The sequence below is a fragment of the Periplaneta americana genome, chromosome 10, assembly GCF_040183065.1.
Source record: "Periplaneta americana isolate PAMFEO1 chromosome 10, P.americana_PAMFEO1_priV1, whole genome shotgun sequence".
NCBI lineage: Eukaryota > Metazoa > Arthropoda > Insecta > Blattodea > Blattidae > Periplaneta > Periplaneta americana.
Genome location: NC_091126.1, coordinates 96559630 through 96582104, shown reverse-complemented (window position 1 = coordinate 96582104; position 22475 = coordinate 96559630). Strand labels below are relative to the sequence as shown.

Sequence of the window (22475 nt, the reverse complement as noted above, 5' to 3'; positions counted from 1 at the left end):
TTCACTGACACAACATAATTCTTCACTGATACAACACTTCAATAACAACATATCATTTACACCCTTTAAGTACTGTGTATAATTACCGTCTATTAGTAAGGTCCTTAAGCCTATTTTTAAATACATTTTTAGTTGTTGGTAAAGCCTTTAGTAAGTCTGCAGGTAAAGCATTCCAGTCCCTGATAGTACGATTGAGAAAAGAAAACTTTCCAGTGTCCGTCCTCTGCCTTCTTTCCCTCAATTTATATGAGTGGTCGTTCCTTGAAAAGTAATTTGGCGGCTGCAACCTATTTTTTATTTCTCTCCAGGCAGGCTCACCTCTGTATGTTTTGAACAGTGCGCATAATCGAATTCGCGTTCTCCTGTCCGTGAGTGTGTCCCATTTTAATGGTGAATTTTTCCGACAACACTTAAGAGCCCGTTTTTTAATCTTTTCCAGTGTCTTAATATGTTCTAATCTGTAAGGATCCCAACATGCAGCACCATATTCCATTACTGGACGTACTAGTGATTTATATGCAATCTCTTGGGATTTATCAGAACCTTTTCTTAGTACCCTCATCACAAAGTGTAACGCTCTCCATGCTTTTCCCGCTGTGTCTGTAACGTGTTCCCCCCAGCCGAGATCGCTGCTAAATGTTATTCCGAGGTATTTACATTTGTTAACTTCCGGAATGGTTTCACTCCCTAACGTATACGATGCGACTATTTTATTTCTTTTCCTTGTAAAGCTGATGGCTTTGCTCTTTAGAGAATTTATTTTCATTTTGTTGGCTATTGCCCAATCGTTTATTCTATTGAGGTCATTCTGGAGAAGAGTAGTATCTTCATGACTTTTTATTTCCCTGTATAACATACAATCATCCGCGAATAAGCGAACCCTAGACAAGATATTAACTGGCAGATCATTTACAAAAGCCAAGAATAGAAGAGGCCCCAAGACAAACCCCTGCGGGACCCCGGAAGTAATTTCAATTGGGTTCGATAATTCCTCCCCTACCCGTACTCTCTGAGTACAAGTTAAAAATTCCTTGATCCACTGGAGCACTCTGAAGTCAATCCCCGTTGATTGTAGTTTAACCAACAATATATCGTGTGGGACTACATCGAATGCGCATGAAAAGTCAATAATCACTGCATCTACTTGGCTATTGGAATCTATTCCGTCTTCTAAATCCTGACATACCGTTACTAATTGACTCACACATGAATAGCCCCCCCCCCCGAAATCCATGCTGACAGTTATGTAACCAATTTGAGTCATCCCAATGCTGCCTGAGATAAGCTGAAATCAAGTGTTCCATCTGTTTGCAAACCACAGAGGTGAGGCTGACCGGTCTGTAATTTTTTGTATCTGAGGGAGACCCTGACTTATAAATTGGCACCACTATTGCATCTTTCCAATCTCGCGGGACAGTACCATTGTTAATTGATATTTCAAATATACGCACTAGATAGGGAATCATGGCTTCCCCTCCCAATTTTAGTACGTCTCCGGCGATACCATCAGGTCCTACTGATTTATGAGTTTTCAATTTAGAGATCCTTCTCCTTATGTCCCAAGGCTTGATAGAAAACTGACCCGTATTTTCCACAGAAGCTAAGTGTGGTACTATTGTCCTCATCCCAAAAACAGTGGCATAATAGGAATTTAATTTTTCTGCTTTTTCGCTGTCCTGTACGATAAATTGATTGCGGTCATTTTTTAGGGGGAGGCTCGAATAATTTTCCTTGCGTCGTCTCTTCACATATTTATAAAATTCCCCCCACCCGTTTTGTTCACCCTTGAAAAGTTTGTTTAGGTAATTTTCCTGCCCTATCTTCTTCGCATTAAGCAGTTCTTTCGATAGTTGTGTGAATTTTGTTTGTTTTGCAAGGCTTTCCTTGCGCTGTCTGTAGGATTTCCTTAGTTTTCTTTTCAGTTTCCGTATGTATTTATTATAATATTCCGGATCGGGATTGTTTGATAAGCGTTTAACCGGGATAAATTTCTGTATTCCTGTTAATATAATCTGCTTGAACTCCGCCCAGCATTCTTCTACACTACTGCCCTTTACTACCCATAATGAGTACTTTTCTCTAAGATAATTTTGGAAGCCTTCTCTGTCCGCTTTGTTATATTGCAAGATATTTTTGTTCTTTTTTCCGCTTTGCTTGTACTTAGCATTCCATAATATTTCAAGAATTACCGCGTCGTGGTCACTAATACCTGGAATCACTTCAATACCCGCGACTATTTCTGAGGGTCTTAAAAGAAATATGTCTAGTAACGAATCTCCCTTTGTCGCCCTGTCTGTTACTTGAATTAAGTTATGTCTCCAGATGAGTGAGTTTACGAATGACTGGGCTTTACTCATCCCTCCCTGTATTGTACCTTGCGAGTTTACCTGAGGCAAGTTTAGGTCCCCTGCAACGATAACATACTGCCCGCGGATTTTTCTATTTTCCAACATATCTCTTATTTTATACACTACGTTCAAGCCTTCTTTCGGCGCCCTGTATAAACCGATGATGTGTAATATGTTTCGCGAATAATCATCCTCTATGTCTACACCCAACATTTCGAACTCCGAGTCCTTAAAATTTTCAGCGCTTTGCAGGCACTCTTTTACACATATAAAAACCCCTCCCCCTGTTCCTACACGGTCGCGTCTGTATGTTACATAGTCGTTTCTAAATACTTCTGAGTCTGCTACTTCGCTGGAAAGCCATGATTCCGTTCCTATTATGACGTCAGGATTATGCGAATCTACTAGGTTCCAGAATTCAATTGATTTATTATAAATACTTCTACAATTGACCTGCAGCACCACTAAAGACTTACCATTACATGACATAATATTGGTGATCCCTGTTGTTTCCGCTGTGGCCGCCGCTACCGCCTCCGTCTCTGCCGTCGCCGCTTCCTCCGCCGTTGTAATAGTAGTCGTACATACTATTTGCCGCCGTCATTCCCGGTCGTTGCTCCTCTCCGTTGCCGCCGCCCTCGAGAACAGCGCTCCTAGTCCCGTCGCTCCTCGTCGATTTAGATGGACTCCATCACGTCCCAGGTCCCCGTCACCGATCCACGAATTTGGGTCCACGAATGTTGCTCCCGTTCTATCTGCCACCCAGTCGAATGCCTCATTGAGTCGCCCAATCCGAGTCCAGTGAAAATCTCGTCGCCGCACTATCCCGCTGATAATTATCTTCGCCTGGGGGTACAGCTCCTTCGTTCTTACCGCCAAGTCGTACATATCTCCCATAACGTACTCGAATCGTCGCCTCAGGTCATTGGTCCCCACATGTAATATTACAGTTTTTATGTCCCTTTTCTCCTGTTGCTCCAATTTGAGTTTCACTTCGTCAACTCGTATCCCCGGGTAGCACAGCACTTCGAGGTCCTTATTTTCCTGTCCTACATGTCGCGCCATGGAATCTCCTATCACCAATATCTGCTTCTCCTCGCTCGCCTCCCCGTGTCGTTCCTCGCGTAGCCGCCTGTTCTCAGCTTCCATCTCTCTCAGTCGTTCTTCCGTCTGTTGCAGCTTTTCTTTCAGTTCCGCCACCTCTTTCTTCAGCGACTCAATTTCTGTGTTCGTGGTCTCAACAGCTATGTCCCTCATACATTCCCTACACCGCCAGTTCTCCTCAATATGCTGGTCCCTCTTGAGTTTTTGGCAGCTGAAGTGAAACCACGTCGAACAGGTGATGCACAGAAGGCCAGTCCTCAAATTGTTTTTGCAGACTCCGCACTTCACAGATTCCACAGGTCCTGGGTTCAGTTCCACTCCTCCAATCACCAACAGCATGGCTAGTATCAGGATCACAAAGCTGCTCAGGGTCGGTTCCGCACTCCCCTGGCCTGAAGCTGCCGAGATCCACTTCACTGCCCGCGCCGCCCAGGTACCAATCCTCGCCCGGTCTTGCAGTTTGCAAGCAAGCAGCCGCAGTAAGCATCTGGCATCTCCGCATCCTGTCAGCTGTGTCTTGTCTAGAGGGGCCAACCCCACGCTGACGAACACCTGACTCTTTTAGATTGTAGATTGAAACTCCTCCCTAGGCTGTTATGGAGTTTTAAAGCGAAATCTCTGTGATCCACGCAATCAAAGAGGATAATATTTACAATTTCGGCATAGGACACAATAACTTATGAAAATAGTTTTGAATAGAAGTGAAAAATTCACGTGATGAGTTCATAGGATATTTATATTTAACACGTTCATATAGGCCTAATAGATAATATCACGAGACGATCTGAGATTACGGATAAATTCTCGAGGTACTTGGTAGCGACAGAATTTATCTAGGACGTTGAGATCCTCGAGTGGTATTTATAAGGACTATTTCTCGAATGGGACGGGGACATTATCATCTAAGTAAAATTAATAAAATGCGCTTAATAAAAACTTCATTACTTTATATGAAATTAAAATTATAATGTTGCATGAACTCACTTAGGGACGTTGCGATACTATCGATATAAGTAGGTATCGATACTTTACTTGCAATACTGACTACAATTGGATTCGATACTAGGTTTTTTATATTTTACTGGAATCGATAGAAAAATATCAATATCGAAACAAAAGTATTGAAAGCGGCAAGACGAATCGGATTTGTAGTTAACCAAATTAAGTTACTTGGGTGTATTTCTCAAGAAGAATAGGTTAAAAAAATGAATTTAATAGGCAATAAGTATATACCAGGAGATTTAAATTCTGTTGGAACATTGAGATGTCATTCGTTTACATCGGTTTTGTAAACTTCTTTTTTATAAGAAAGTGTGTATTTAAATATATAGTGAGGATCACGTAAGTTCAGTTCCCAAACAGCAAATATTTCCGTCTTGTCAGTGTTGCCAACTGTTACCAGATATCACCACATGTAGTAAAATCACGATCCTATGTACTGAATGACTTCTTTACTCACAGTACTTTACCTTTATGTCGGAAGGTTATTCTAAATAGTCTGAATAATAATTCGTAATATATTTTCGTAGGCGAACTATATGAGAAATGGAGGAAATGAATCACATGAAAAGTGTATTGCTATGTTCTATTCTTTTATTCCTTTACATTATTATTATTATTATTATTATTATTATTATTATTATTATTATTATTATTATTATTATTATTATTAGCATTAATAGGTTACTAGATGTAAATATACAACAAAGTATAGTATGTAATATTATATTCAAGCATCAAATCTGTTCCAAGACCAATTAAATTATTGTCACTTCACTTCAAAGATTCCAGCGTACATATACTTCCTAAAGGTAGATAAATTAATAACCAATTGACTTTTGGTTGGAATTCGAATAACTTCTGATTATCTTTGAAATTAGTAAGGAAATGGATAATACAAATAGGCTAAAACTGAAATAATAATAAATCAACTTACAAAAATAATTTCGGTCCTTAAAAGCCATAAGTAATTTCACTTCTAGACACCTTTTTAAAGATTTCATTTGTTTGTAAACTGCTTAGTAATGTTACACTTACACTTATTATTTCTGCAACTCCACGTCTGTCATTGAAAAAATGTATGATACATAACTGTGAAGTCTCTTTTTGGCTCTTGTGTCCTAAATTTAAATAAGAAAAAAACTAATGATTCAAGAAATGTGAGCTGGTGAAAATTAAGTACTCAATTAATAAAATAATTACTACCAAAAGGTATTTTATTAATTCCATACAAAAGATGGATTACACAGAACAGATGGCCAGAAATCATAGATTTATACACAACATACAGCATGAAACAATCATCCAAAAATGCTTTTTGTACACAATAACATCTTTCAAACGAAGTGAAATAGCCAATAATTTCAATAAATATTACGCTAATAAGTAATAACTATAATTAATAATTATCTATAAGCTGTAAAAGGGAATAAAATAGTATAAGTTATTGTTGAAATTAGGGGGTTATGGTTTATTACGTGTATTTATAATTTCAATTACTTTTCTACATTTAATTATATTTTAATTTCTATTAGATTAGTTCGTGGTGTGGTTGTTTGTTTTATCTGTGTACGTCAGACTATTAAGGAAAAACTGAAAGAAATATTAAATCTACAATCTACTTTATATAATAATATTTAATCAAGAACTGAATATTACTATTAATTTAATAACATAAGACCCAAAACATCTCCAAGTCCAGACAATACACATGCTGATTTTCTTAAACATGTTGACAAACAAGCAAACTCACTACTTTTATCTTGTAATCTCATCTAAAATACAATATCTGTCTGGAGAAAATCTATCATAACATCAATTTTGAAAAGCAATTATGCAACTAATATCTTTTCGAGTTATCGACAGATACCACTTACTAGTATGATAGCCAAAATTATGGAAGAGATGATTTCATAGATTGAATTGGTTCCTGGAATCTAGTAACTAACTTTCATCTTATTGAGTTGACTTTAGAGAATTACATTCAACAAATGGACAGATTTTAAATTTTAGTCAAGATATTAAACATATTTTAAACAGAAAACAAAACACCTTAGAAATTTTAATTTATTGTCAAGGATCATATGGCTCTGTAGATATAAATCACTTACGAAATTGTAAATTTAGGGTGTCCAAGATAAAATGTTACTGGATCAGTGACTTAATTATTTGATTCATTGTCACAAATATGTAAATAGAGACAGATTCATTTGGGCTTCCCACATTGTTGTTTTCAGGAATACATTTTCCAATATTAATGTCGATGATCTAACTAAAGAAACAGATCTTATGATCTCATTTGCAGATAATATGGTTGTCTAGAACAAAAAATCACAGTCCACAAATATTAATAAACTGAGCCAAAATCCCAACACACTTTTTGACTCGAGTTGCTCAATTAAGGGAAACTTTACTGATAAAACACAATCCCAAGTTATTTGAAAATGAATAGTATATAACTTTAACAGATGATGTTAAGAAATGTGATACTTCTCCAGAAATTTTAAAAATCATTAGAAAATGATCTGGTCAGTGAGTGACTACATACAGTATTTTTTATAGATGGATCCTGTTTACCAAGCCATAGATGTAGTGGTGTTGTAGTACAAACCAGTATATTCCCTTTTAAACGGAATTATATTCAAACACTTGTTTGCCCCAGTTTAACCGTGACAACACTTTTTAGTTCTTTTAAACATTCTGGTTATTGTATTGTGTTTACTTACTTACAAATGGCTTTTAAGGAACCCGAAGGTTCATTGCCGCCCTCACATAAGCCTGCCATCGGTCCCTATCCTGTGTAAGATTAATCCAGTCTCTATCATCATACCCCACCTCCCTCAAATCCATTTTAATATTATCCTCCCATCTACGTCTCGGCCTCCCTAAAGGTCTTTTTCCCTCCGGTCTCCCAACTAACACTCTATATGCATTTCTGGATTCGCCCATACGTGCTATATGCCCTGCCCATCTCAAACGTCTGGATTTTAAGTTCCTAATTATGTTAGGTGAAGAATACAATGCGTGCAGTTCTGTGTTGTGTAACTTTCTCCATTCTCCTGTAACTTCATCCCTCTTAGCCCCAAATATTTTCCTAAGCACCTTGTGTTTGTGTTTAGTGAAAGATTTTAGATAAGGACGCAAATATCCATAGTAGCTGACGCGCCCTTTTTAAATGCCACTAACTAACTTCAAACACTGACTAATTTTGATAGTGAAAATTTAGATACACTTTTAAGTTTACAAAATCTCCAGTATCAACTTCATAAATCTGAGAAGGCTGTCATACTATCAGATTCAAAATCAGATATTCTTGCTACAGTATTGGACGTAACAGCAAGAAATCTCAATATTTTACAGTGTTTTAAATTTTTAAGAAAAATGGTCGAATTACATCGAAGACTGGTACTTCAGTAGATCCCTGAACTTTATGGAGTGGGAGGTAATGAGGTAGCTGAAAGGTAGCAAAATTACTGTAAGGTTATCTATACCTGCATCTTACCACATTGTTAAAAGAATAACAAGATCAGAACATGACAATGTGGTAACAAAAATCAGAATGATTCTAAAGCAAATGAAAAAATTGCAATAGGCCATCTGGCATCCGCTCCACGATGGAGGAAAATCCTCAGAAGAAACCAAGTAACCAGACCAAATGTGGGATCCAACCTACCCTCGAGTGCAGCTCTGAATTTGCAGGCCAACGAGTCTACCGACTAAGCTACATTGGTGGCTCTACTAAAAATATGAAGAACATGGCACTCAGATTATTAAATTGACAAAACTACACAATTATTCATCAGTTAAGCTATAAAATATAATACATAGCAAGCAAGTTAATTCAATTTAAAAGTATAAACAATTCAATCAGTTGAAATATACAGAAATTGATAATACATATCATGCAAATTACTTCTCATTACAAGCATAAACAATTCATCACTTGTGGTATACAGCCTACTATTTAATTTACAGCACATATAATTCATCAGTTAAGCTATAGGTCTACAGTCTACTTTTCAATTTATAGCATATACAATTCATCAATTAAGCGAAAACAAAAATATAGTACAATACATAGTAAAAATAATACACCTAATTTAATAACTGAACTTCTATGAAAATCTACAGTGGCAGTACTCATATTATCACAGGCCATGATTGTCTCAAATATTTACAAAGAACTGATATTTCAGAATCTCCCAGTGCCATTTCTGAAATCTCAATGAAGATATGGATCATTGTCTTGACTGTCCAACTTTACACAACTTTCAATCATCCGGTTAAATATTGGAGTGCAAGATAACAAATGACATCAACTGCTGAACACTGGGTATTAATCAACCAACAACTTCATTACATTAAGGGGGAAAAAAATGAAAGAATTAATTGTATACAGACACAACACATAAGACAAGGTTGCTTCAGGACAGTAATTGGCAAGGCTCTGTTGTCTTAGGATTCTTATGTAGATTCAATTTCACCTGAAAGAAAAAAGTAGCATCTATAAGTATGCCTAATCATGAGAAATAAGAGAAAAAGTTGCAATAATAATAGTAGTAATAGTAATAATAATAATAATAATAATAATAATAATAATAATAATAATAATAATGACTGTAAAGTATGGAAATTAATATTGCAATGTAATATCAAAAGGTGATTTCACATCATCAACTCTTATCATTTAGTACAACAAATCTATTATATTCAGTTGCAATCACCTAGAGCTGTTCTTTCCTCCATTTTGTTGTTGGCTGATTTTCCACAAGTCTGCTATGATATGCAAACGCATTGCCCTAATGTTCTCAGGTCAACAACTGTGTTTGTACCCATTTCTTAACTACAGGGCCATTCATAGCACTATGGTACCATTCATAGCACTATGGTAGTCCTGACTTTCTTTCAATTGCATGAAAAAATTAAATCAGCACCTGCAATAAAAATTATAACTGGGCATATAATTACGTCACATGAATTCACAGCATTTAAATAAAGAAAATAAAACAGATTTATTCTTTTATTGCAATTGAAGCACATAACATAACATGACATGACATGACATGAGATCCTCTCAAAGGCTTTCCCACGTTTTTATGTAGTCGCCAATTTTTATATTTTTGTACCCTGATTAAAAAAATTACTCTTGCCAAATTTATGTAAAACATAAATCAATATAACTTACCGAGTATAAATCCACCTTTCGTTCCAGCATCTAATCTTCCACCCTCATTTGTTGGTCTACGAATAACACCATTCATGTCACTGGAAACTTCACCTGGTTTATTCCATGAATAAGTGGGTGATCCTACTTAAAAACAGAGAGAGAAAAGCAATTCACATTGAAACTCTAAGAGACACTAAAATTTTTAACACAGGAAAACCGTTCAAGAATTTTATAACTAACCTCTAGTTATAATATGAAACTATTAATTGCAAAACATGTTTTTCCCACCTGAATTCATGACTAGTAGCCTATATTAATTGCAATTTCGTATTCCACATAAGTGTTAACCTATTTGTTAGTAAAAAATTCAATCACTCAATGTCTCACAATACATTGAAATTTACCATTCATAAAAATCCAAGTCTCATCGAAGAATACTACGGGTTTAGGGTTCTCACGCTCCACATTTCTTATATACTCTCTCAAAAACGAATAACATCACTTTCTTGTACATGTGTATAACGATCCCCTTTGCTCCATAGAAATGTCATCTCTTTCAACATTTTTTTCACTGATGATAAGGATCCTCTAAATAAATATGTTTCATAATTATCATTCATATGTTCCAGAACTTTTGCTGCTGTTAGTACTTCCCCTGTAACAATAAATGAAAATTATGCCATATTTTTATACATATGACTAATATCAGAATTACATTGCATAAATCAACACAATAATTCCTGTAACTTCCCTACCTTTAGGGCCTATGCAACTTGTCATAAATAAATCTCGCAATTGCATCTTTCGTAAAATCATCAGCATCAGTCACTGGACGTTTACGTAGTCTATGTATTCCTGGTGTCCCCTTCTGTGAATTTATCACTTTCTTAGCTGGAGTAAAGCCAAGCTGCAATAACAAACAATAACATAACACTTCTAAAAATTGTTATATCATAAAATTCATGCATGATACCAAACATTTAGAGCTATATGAATAGAAAATGATCAACATGTTAGGTTGGGTCTACGATAGGTTTAAGTAGGCTAATATTTAGGTAATTCTCCAGAAAAGCTACATCAAAGAAGGCATAATTTTATTTTGTTTAATTGATTTCTGTGATATTTACATAGCGATGAACACGTGGTTTTAGTTCACAGCCACAAATACTTTCAGCACAAAAATCTTTTGACACTTACCTGTATATTCTAATGCACTCTTGTAATCCCTCCCTCAGACTTGTTACTAATTACCAATATAACATGCGAGAGGTACAGGACGAAGAGAAATGGTTAGTTTCCCAGTAGTGCGTCCTCGTCCTCTCGAGTGTTATATCTTAACAAGTAGGCCTACTTTGGATGGGGTAGCTTTTCTGAAGAAACACCATATTTAATATTACTTAGACCAGTCATGAATAAATTATTCAGCCAGAGTCAACGTTCCTATGCTTTATAGAGTATGTTATATAGTTATTATATAAAACTGAATTATTTTTAAGCACCATAACAGGCCAACATTCATGTAATATTTGCTGGAATATCAAGTTAATAATTACAATATGACTTGTATTTCCTTCGGCCGATGTGGCATGTGAATTGTGATCTGAACGGTGAATTTAATACCAAAAGAGAAAACTGGAAATTTACTTTCGTGCTGTTTGATTATTTGTTCGTCTAATTTGTAATTGTATTTAAGCTATAACCTACTGCAGTATTACAGTATCTTAAATGTATTTTGTTTGGCAATATGAAATTCACTGACTTGATTAAACACCTAGGCCTAACCTAAAAATTTGTTTTGTTTGACCACAATCATGAAATTATTAGTACAAACTCCTAGAACTGAATACCACTTTGAAATGTATGCTTAAGAATACTTACTCCTAATAATTTTGCTATTCTGGTTGTAATTGCTGTCTCCGTTAGCATAATTCCTTCTTCATTATCTTCTTTCTTCAACTCATTATACACGTGAACTACAGATTTCTGAAGCGTACTCTGAATGCCACACATTTTCTTCCTTGGAGGAGTCACTGCCACACTATTTCCTTTTTTTGACATTAAAAATCTAAACACGAAAGAAATTCATTAAAATGTGAAATAATATTTCTATCGATTACCCACGTGCATTATCACGCCCAAGTATATTATATTTATTCGTACTTATCTGAATATTCTTGAATTATAACCACAACGCAGCACATAAAATAACTATTATGTATTAATATTAATACTAATATTAATTAATTATTAATAAGTTCGAATTTCACTATCTTCCAGTAACCGACTCTCAAACCTAGTTTTATTTACTTTTCAAGAATTCCAGTACCGACCATTATACCAACACAACAGTTACAAAGACAATACCAGTTGTAGTATTTTGTCAGTACCGAAATTCGACACGAAGTTGGCAAAAGAAAATTCAACCTTCAAACTAGAAAATCACCATAATCCACTAGCATATGTAGTAATGGGGGAAAAATTGTTAGGTTTCACCCTTAGGGTATCAAGTTAGCTGGTCTTCCCTATACCATTGTACTGTTAAAGGTTTCTTTGCCAACTGTATCACTGAATATTGTTTTATTTAGTAACGGTAACATTGCTGTAATGAACTTAAGCGGTACCAATCAATACTTTAAGTATCGATACTATATTTTAGATATTAAGGGAGTTAGCCTACCTATATTGAATATGGGATTCAATATCGACATCACGTATCGCTTAGAATGCAGTATCGCAACGTCCCTAAACTCACTGCGTAATAACAGAATGATAATTATTTTAGAAACAGTTTCGGTAATTTCTGAAAAAAAAAAAACTTACATATAACCTATTCCGAAACAATATGGTATTTCAAAATAATTTATTAATTAAATTCATATGTATTGAAAACACAGTTTTGATGTGCATGCACAATTTGATAAAAGTTGTGAAAAACACTGTACATTTCAATAAAACAGTACAGCTAACTTGAGCTTCACTATATTACTTAAGTATAAAATGTCTATCTTTTAGCCACTTTAAACCTGAGTAGTGCAGGAAACTATGAATGTCAACTTTGTCTTTTCCATTGTGAAGATCCTACGCCTATCAGAAAACACATTTCCTTTTACATCGAGATCGACCGCTTCACAATACAAGAAGTCAAATGTGAATGGGATAAACTTCATGTTTTAATTCAGCTACTTTTGCACATAATAATTTTGCTATCTTACAAAGAGAGTGATATCCAGAATTTTTTACAAGCACTGATGAAAGTTTTCTGAAACGTTTTTCTGCAAATCCGTGCGTTTCAGGGGTCAAAGCATTAATAAAATCTTGAACTAAGGACAAAGACTCTTGCAGTGGAAGAACCCTGTGTTTCCATTTTTGTTGTTTCAGAGAGAGTGACTTAGAATGCAGAGAAGTTATTAATTTTGTCCTGCTACTAGATTTGCATTCTGTACGAACAAAAATACTTTACAAACTTAAAATTGAAGGTACAGTAGTGGCAAAAAAACCGGACCGACCATTGTAGCTGATTTCAGAGCCTTGTTCACTCCAGAGCACGATAGACCGGTTTCGATTGCAGCTATATTTTACTATTTAATTAACTTATTATTTCCAGAACATGAATTTTACCAGCAATCGAAAAGTATTGGGAATAAATCTGAATAAGGAACAAAAAAAAGTTTCATTCCCAGGCAGGATTCGAACCACAAAAGTCTTAGTTACCAGACTATCGTGCTCTGGAGTGAATAAGGCTCTGAAATCAGCTACAAGAGTCGGTCCGTTTTTTTTTTTTTTAACTACTGTACATTAGTAAGAACGTATATATCTGAACAGATTCCATGTCTTACAACACGATAAATCACTAACAATTGACTGTTTTTCACCCACATAGTAAACCTCTCTGAATATGACGGATCAGAAGCGAGAAGTGTTAGAAACAACTCATTGTTCATACCCTTCTAAAACTAACTTGCCGCTGATAAAACAGTAGAAGCTGTTCCTCACAACATTATCCAAATGTTAAAGAACATGAATTAATATTCACCTATGCCTAACTAAACAAGTCAAAATTTGATTTTTATCTACATAGATTGGGAAAATCGCACACTGTGCGACGCACGGAAACGAGTAGGGTTGCCTGCTCGAAACCTGGGTAAGTAGCGAACCTTAGTGTAGTCAGCCCGTGTGGTTTGGGAATGCGCCGAGCTTGAGGGTTGCGCAATAAAATTTGAAATTTCGCAGTGCTGGGTCGTAGTGTCCCCTCTTGAAATTCCATTTCGTTCCATACCTGAATTATTGAGCTCGAGGCAAAATTACAGACTATTTTTTCGCCAAAATGTCTGCTTTGCATTATTGTGTATCTTAACGTACCTTCGGTTAACAGTATCAGGTCTCTCCTGTAGTACGAAATCACTGGTGTTCAAGTACTCGATATTAACCTAAAAGCCAATATTAGAGAAAAGTTGGGGCTAACCTAATCCGCCTATATTATGGAAACACTGCGGCTCAAGAGCTCAATACTAACATAACTCGAGTATGCTAGACAAAAACTGACGCTCAAGTGCTGAATACTAATCTAACATGACTATGTTAGGGAGACTATGAGGCTCATGTGCTGAATACTAATCTGACACGTCTAACTCTTACTGTAGTTCTGAAAAGGCATTTTAAAATTCTACGTTTGTTCGGATCAAATTTCTGCATATTTAATGGATGAGAGTAAAATTCTTTCAATCATTTATCAACAGTAATCTCACTGGAGATTTTAATTTACCGGAGAAAACCAAAACTCAAGTGGGATTTAATTCACTATTACACGATTAGAAGAAAGTATATAAACATTGGAAGAAATTACGTACTCTAATACAATGAAATATTGACTTACTAAAAATCTATTTCACTAATGTTAGCTACATCAAAACATTTGAACGGAGCCGCCATTTTCAGTTGACTATCTATGCGGGAAACAAACGACGATCGCAAAGCGTATTTTATAGTACCATAAAGAATTTGCATTTTGAAAACTTAGCAAACAAAGAAACAAATGCTAGGGAAGTTATAAAAACAAATGCTAGGGAAGTGATAAAATTGTAGCGATAAACAGCCATGACTGATTGAAACACGTCCTTTCGTACCATTTTGTTTGTCAAAATTAGTATGATGTAATAAGAGTGTAATAGTCATCATTAATAATAATACAATGTTCTCTTAAATTGACTGAGCATATTGGGAATTAAGTCAATGGCTCTCCCAAAACATGCTATGAAATGTTTCATATAAAAAATTAACTCGGAAAGGAAGCAAAACGAACAAAAGTGTATTAAACTTTTTTGTTTGAAATATCTGGGAGAATAATCGCCTGAATTAATGACTTTATTTACGGTTCAGCCTGTATGTACACTCAGTTTCTATTTTTTTTTAAGTATGAAGGTACTATTTTTTACTTGGTTATTTAATGACGCTATATGAACTACTAGGTTATTTAGCCTCGCTGGATTTAGTAATAGCGAGATGCTATTTGGCGAGATGAGGCAGAGGATTCGCTATAGATTACCTGACATTCGCCTTATAGTTGGAGAAAATTTCGGAAAAACACAATCAGGATCAGTGCAAGCGGGAATCCAACCCGCGCCCAGGCGCAGACTAAAAGTATTAAACACTCTCGTTAAAGATAACTTTCCATGCTCAGGACGACAATCGAACCCGGTACCTCATGATTTGTAGTCACGAATACTGACCACTAGACCATGAAGCCATGTATTATAGGATCTGTTTACTATATCGTCATTTTAATAGCACTGATAACATCGCCTGTTGCTTAAGGGTACTGGGACGTGACGAGTGCCTATTTTAGCTCTTGAACTAGCAAATAACATATAGGCTCTACTGAAGCATTCCTATGTCACAGGTTTATGAAATTTATACCATGCATTAAACAATGTTTATATTATCTTTTCATGAAAAATTAAATCACTTATCTCCAATAGAATATTTATAGGATGTCCCCAAATAAGGTAATTAGAAAATAAATTCTTATGCATGGTTCATCAGTTAGGTACACATATCTCATAGAATTTTAGTCAGACCTCTCTAATTTTTTGTGGTACAATAAGAACATATCAAATGACAAAATGAATGCACTACTTTCTTGACTAAACATCACATGTGTAAAAAATTTAAAAAAAATTATTAACATAATTTTTTTTCCAAAATTTTCCTTAGATTTGAATTTTTAAAAATTCAATGATGAAGTTTAAAAGAAAACCACTCCATTCATTTTAAAGAGTTAATTAATATGTACCTGCCACAAAAATTTCATGACTCTATCTTCATTAGTTTATGAGATAAGTGTACCTAAGTTTTGAAAAATCAAGGTTACGGGAAAATGCAAAAAACTGAAAACGTGTATTTTGTACTTCACTCACCAATCTAGAACATTCCAGCCCCATACTCATCCTGCTCCTGTGTTTCTTGGTCCTCTCTCCTCCTTTTGGCATTCCTCTTTCTTGTTCTGGCCTCTTTAGTCATTTGCAAAGCAAACTTTTCACCGTCTTCGAAGCACTTCTTGTCAATGGTGTAAAGTGCAGTTTTTGTATTTGAGCCCACTTCAATGCCCAAACTCTCCAACACATTTAGTCTACTTACACAACCATCATTAAAACAGATGACTGCATCTAATACACCTAGTTTTAAGGTTTTTAAACCCACAAAAACTGTTTTTGGGATGCGCTCCCATATACAATGATTAAAGCTTTCATTAGGGTTTTGTGTATTCCCATGTAAGCATTTTTTCAATACCTCCTGGTTGCTGAGGTCCCTAAAGATGGGTTTTATTTCATCCATCACAGCTGGAGGCAGTGAATGCTGATGGGAATACTTATTTCCAGTGACTGAAGCTTTATTGTACCCACACCAGCAGTCTTCATCTGTACCTGGAGGACATAACGTGTGATATGGCTCCTCATCTGTGCTATACTTGTGGAAGTATATTGCCCACACTGCTCTTCTCATTTTTTCTACATCTTTTCCAGCATTCCTCCTTATGGCCAGTCCATAATAGGTTTGCAACTGATCTATTGCACTATCTGTTAGCCGCCCTCTCCCTGTTAGCGGTTTATCATCAGAACATTTTTTATCTTTCATGTCTTTACATAATTTTCTTAGTCTTGTTCCCATTCTCTTTTGCACATGTCCACAGCACTCCAGCTTACTTACTTCCACATTCCCATAAACATTTAATTCTTCAACTTTCTTATATCCCTTTGAGTCCCCATCTCCTAAGTAATTCACCTGACCTGATATAAATTCTCAGACCTCTGAAAAATTTTTACTACTCCATCGCTCTCCATCCCACCACTGAAGCCATCATAATTTTTCATGCAAACATGTCCAGGCTGGTCTGATTTACAATCATGGCAGAATTTTGTCAAACATTCGACATCAATTACTTTCCCATTGTCTAGTGAAGTTGCAGTGATGACACCATTGAGGGAAGTGTGGCCTCGCTTCTGCCAGGACCCATCGAAAGCAGCAGTTATGTCCCTACTGTTTTCATTTAGAGCCCCTGCTTCTTCTATAGCATTTGTCATAGACTTTTTGCTACTTCTTCCAGACATTTCAACAGATGGGAAGTGCAGAAATTAAATTTGGCAGTTGGTGGTGGGAGATCCATTATACCACACAGAGTTTGTGCTGGCTTCCTGCCTCTGCCAATACTTCTCATTCCATATACAAATCTTAAATTTACTTCACAACATTTTGTTTTCCCTACCTTATTGGATGTCATACTTGAAGCAGATTCTTTACACTTATTACAAACAACAGACAGTTTAGTTGCAAGCCCTCACCTATTATTTTTATTTTCTGTAAGTTCAACACAGTCGACGCCACTACAATACTTACACCAGTGGCGGTTATTCAAGTGAAGTTCATGAAGGCCACCTTCACCCCTTTTTTCGTGCTTTAATAAAATATATTTTATCAATAAATTAAAATAAAATGAATTCTTCACTAAACCGTATTTTGCTCTATTTTTTAATATCTTGTTTGGCTTAATCCGCTCAGTTAACGTTCACTGCAGCACTTCAATGAACCTCTCACCAGCCAGGCCACGTGGCTAGCAGACCAGCTGAAGGTCCGAATGAGACTTTCCTTTTCGCCTTCAGTAAACACACCCGGTTGCCATGACAACGAGTTGCTTACTATGAATTACCGGTCCCTTTTGCGAGGCTATTATGAAGGTCTGTGGAGCAGGCATTCATCTCCTTTCTCTATTCTTGAAAGACAGAATCTCTCTCTCGTCCAGACATTGGACAAGGGTGGCAAACTGTAATATTTTGCAACTAAATAAGAAAACATAAAATATTCTGTAAAGAAGTTAAATATTGTTTAAATTTAGTATATAACGTATATATTTTGGTATTTTTTAACGTTAGCACCTCTTGAATATTATTTTTTGTATGGATTTTGAAATAATTTGAGTACCCTGTAATAAAGAAAGTTGGCATAAGATTTGAAACTACGTTGTGCATTTGACCCGCGCTGACCAACGATTTCGCTTTACGTATTCTTTGTTGTGACACGTGCAGCGAAGTGTGTAGGTGTTACTACGTGTATTAATGCGATGAAAACATGAATCCGTTAAACGATTTAGTGTGTAATCTTTTGGAAACACCGTTCTCTCGTTGGTGTGCAGAAGATAAGCAAGATATTTTTAAATACCGCAGAACAACACGTCACATTAATATAACTATGAAAAAAGTGAAAAGTGGTGGTCGTCATACAATATTCAGTTTCAAGATTCGTAGTATGCCGATTACAACTGGTTATGTGGGAGTCACTATAACGAGAAGCTATATTGTTGGCCTTGTCTTCTGGGGAACAAGAAACTCGCTTGGAATTCAACTGGATTTTGCGATTTCAAAAATGTCAATCGCGGTCTTCACAGCCATGCAGATTCAGCTGAACACATTAAATGTATTTTGCAATTAAAGGCACTTCAGAAGAACGTGAACACCATTGCGGATGCACTAAAGGAAAGTACTAGGTTATACGTAAGTCAATTTAATGAAAAAGTACGTTTAAATAGACTGGTAATGCACACCGCAATCGATGTGGTATTGTTTCTAAGCAAGCAGGAGTTGGCTTTTCGCGGTCATGATGAGAGTATTTCGTCACAGAACAGGGAGAATTTCAAAGAATTATTGGCTCTCATTTCATTGGCCCTATGAAAATTAGAAATCACTATGAAAAAATTAGGCCTGTTCTTTCTGGGAAATCTAAAACGATCAAAATTAAATAATTGATTGTATTTCTGAATGCATCAATGAACTTGTAAGAGATGAAATTACTAGTGCCTCTTTCTTTTCCGTTCAAATGTAAGTTTTCTGTTCAAGAGAATACTGCTTTGATTTAATCGTAGCTACTTGATTTTACTGGATAGGTAAGCTTATATTGGAAGTTGCATGTTCCGAAGTTGATTTAAAACATGAATACAGTTTACGATTGTGATTTTGAATTTTGTTATGGGTCCTATTTCTTGTGTACTCTTTTAATTTGATGTGTTGTATAAAATGTGTTAGATTTTGTCTTTTTATGTCATGTGGACTTGTGGTTGTTTTATTATGTTGTGGTATGTGTTGTGTGGAAGTTTTGTTGGGACAGTGAATTCTTCGGGATTAAGGGGACGTAGCTTCCGAAAATGTTGAAAATTTGTTTATTTTATATGCTGTGCTTTTCATAAAACTTAAGAAAAATGGTGAATATATTACATTAATTCAATATGGCCATCGTATAGGTTACAAAAACATTCGCGACGTCACGGCTATATAACGATTCCAGGAAATTACCTAGAATTCTATTGACCTTCACCTAATTTATCCGGCACGATCCGCCACTGACTTACACTGTACAGTTTTCTTCACCAAATTAGATAATAATTGAATGTCCACAATGATAAAACCCTTTGAATTTCCCTCATCACTAAAATAAAAGTTGTCATCACACTCTGGTTTTATGTGAGACAATTTTCTTGCAGAAGCTGAATGCACTTCTCTACTGCAGCTAGGCTCTGACAGGTTATGTTCACTTATATTATGTTTGCTTTTACTTACATTACCATTAAACACTGGTTTTCTTTTGCCAAACTTCTTTAATCTGCCCATTTTTACTACACACACACACACACACACTCACACACTAATAATGCTGAATAAAACTGATGCAAATAACACCACAAAGATTCTTTTTGCAACAAAATTTACACGAGGTTATTCAAAACAAAACAGGAGTGCTTTCCACTGGGCTGTGGTATGCTCTTTGCAGTTTCAGAGTATCCAGAAGCACCAACAACAGCAAAGAAATTTACCCGGTCAAAATATTCCAATAAATAGCCCAGAAATTATAACATATTTAATAAGTTGAATTGGGCATTTAAAAAAGGGGCGTGCAACTACGACGCCATTTTTAAATTCCCTATTTTAGGGCATTTAAACCCAGAAACCCCTACAATATATATATTTTTGGATAGGGAATTTATTCAAGAATTCGAAGACAATGAAAACAAAAAATGACATTTTTGGCCGATTTTCACGTCCTAGTACCCTTAAGCAACTAGCAGATCCTTGCTGTATCTGAGGTTGAACTGGGGGAGGAACATTAAAAATTACGCTGGAAACGTGTCCTTGAAAGGAGATCGGTGCTAAGAAAAACTGAATATTTGAGCTCCACGTATTTCATTCCACTGAAGGAACTCTACAAAATTGTGAAGGGGAAAGCTGAAAATGGAAGTAATCTATTAGCTACCACAGAAAACGGGGAGGGGGAGAACCATGACAGCAGCATCGGTAAAAGAAACGCCAGAAGAATAAACCTGTGAATTGAAAGGTCCCGCGTCCTGTGGTAGTCGAGTAAACAAAGGGTAATATGCAAAAGCCAAAGCCAACATTCTTATTTCGAAAACGTCTGTTTGGATAAAATGCCAAAACGTTCTGGGGAGAAGGATGTAGGTTCGTGACCCATTTCTTTTAAGACTCATCCGGACATTTGTCTTAGTGCCTTAGGAAAACCACGGGAAAACCATAGGCAGGAGGAGTTGTCTCAATTTAGGAGACTAGCAAATTGACTCTTTGCGTTGAATTCTACGAATGCTACTATGGAAACTACTGTATTCTACACTGTCATTTCTTATTCCATGTTAGTCTATGGCAGATTTACAGCCCTAATAACAAGAGAGGCTTGGCTCGGCATGATTTTATTAGGGCTACCCTGGACGGGTCCATAAACTTTGGCACGCTTTGATCCACTCTAGGGCCTATATTGGGTATAAGGGGTATAAGTGCTGTCCTTTTCACAGTCGTAGGGGACGGCTACAGGATCAAAAAATGTTCATACAATATAGGATCAAAACTTTATAGTTTTCCCCAGAAAAAAAAATTCTTATTTTATTTGCGTTATACTGCTGATATCGTTAGCAAAATTACGAAAACAATTACATCAGTAGGTATATCTAGCACAGAGTTAATATTAGTTGAAATAAATATTTATGTGTTCTATTACGTTTTCGTGAAATTAAATTTAAAATTTCAGGCTTAAATTTGTTAATATTCTGGCGTGAGAGCCGTGGCAACGTGTTTAGCAGGCAGTACTCTGCACAGACGTAAGTACGAGTCAACTGAATTCAAGCTCCCTGTCCATAGGTATACTGCCGAGCGGATGACAGTTCAGTACAGGGTATTCAATAAACAACTTACAATTTCATTTACAGTTTAGGAATATCATATGTTATTAATTTATGGAGGAAGTCGTCGTAATTCAGGCCAGACAAGAAGGATGTACCGTCGTTTTCCTCAATCGGCGAACTTTTGTAGCAGTTTCGCTTCCTCAATCGGCGAACTTTTGTAGCAGTTTCGCAACGATTTTTATGAACTAGAAGTCTCTTACTCCATTTCGAAAATCAAACAATCAGAAATTTGTATAAAAATGACAATGCTTCACGGAAGCGGCAGAGATTAAAACTTTGCATTAGAAAAAAGTTCGTGTGATTTTCTGCAGAAAAACATTACTGTTTATTTTTAGATATACAATTAAAAATGAAGCAATATTGTTACATAAAATGTAAATTTACCATAATATTCTATTAATGAGATTGAAAGTTTGTATTTGCTGCTCGTTTTATGTAAACAACAGTATTATCATGGTCCGCTCCAACATTAGAACAGAGCACCTATACCGGTATGTCTGTACCCGCTTGAGTTGTACCGTGTACTTATAAACCCACTCCTCCCTATCCAGCAACGTTGCAAAACGTCTAATATTGTAAACTTTAATGTTAAATACTGCAATTAGAAAAAAATTGTAAGGACATTTTTTTCTTCCTGATGACATGAATAATCATCAGTTAAAATAATGACACTTATACCCCTTACACCCTGTATACGCGATAATTGTCTTAAGTCCGTCAGGTGGCCTGGGTGGCATTCGTGAATCCGAAGCTGACAAGTGGGTCACCCTGCCTCAGGCCCTGATAGAACTAAGTCCCATTCCGCGGACGAGTAGACTAATAAGCCCCAAGGGCCCGGAGGCCCAAGCTCTTTCTGATCAGCTGACGGTGATAGGTGTTCCATCCTGCCCCAGTCCCTGCTAGTCAGGTTCCAACTGCACACGAGTAGCCTGATAAGCTCTAAGGGTCCGGAGTCCCAAGTCTTTCTTACCAGCATCAGAAACCCGTACTGCCCCCCAACAATTGACCTCAGTCTATTTTACAATTGCAGATAATACATAAAATGAGGGGAAGGTGGAGAGCGTTCGCGGAATGATAGAGGGAAACGGGATTAGGACTACCTTGCAACATCTGCTTAAGACTGGTTCAC

The 22475-nt window shown here is 36.2% G+C and overlaps 1 protein-coding gene and 1 long non-coding RNA gene across 13 annotated transcripts in view; both read right to left on the bottom strand.

The window, feature by feature from the left end:
* Nucleotides 1–22475, bottom strand: part of Ipk1 (Inositol phosphate kinase 1) — a 1778442-nt gene that overhangs the window by 1367726 nt on the left and 388241 nt on the right. The gene's annotated exons all lie outside the window — the stretch shown is intronic.
* On the bottom strand, nt 9460–12200 carry LOC138707317 (uncharacterized). The gene is made up of 3 exons (XR_011334166.1): nt 11497–12200; nt 10023–10525; nt 9460–9762 (listed from the first exon to the last, which is right to left on the bottom strand). It is a non-coding gene; the product is annotated as an uncharacterized lncRNA (long non-coding RNA).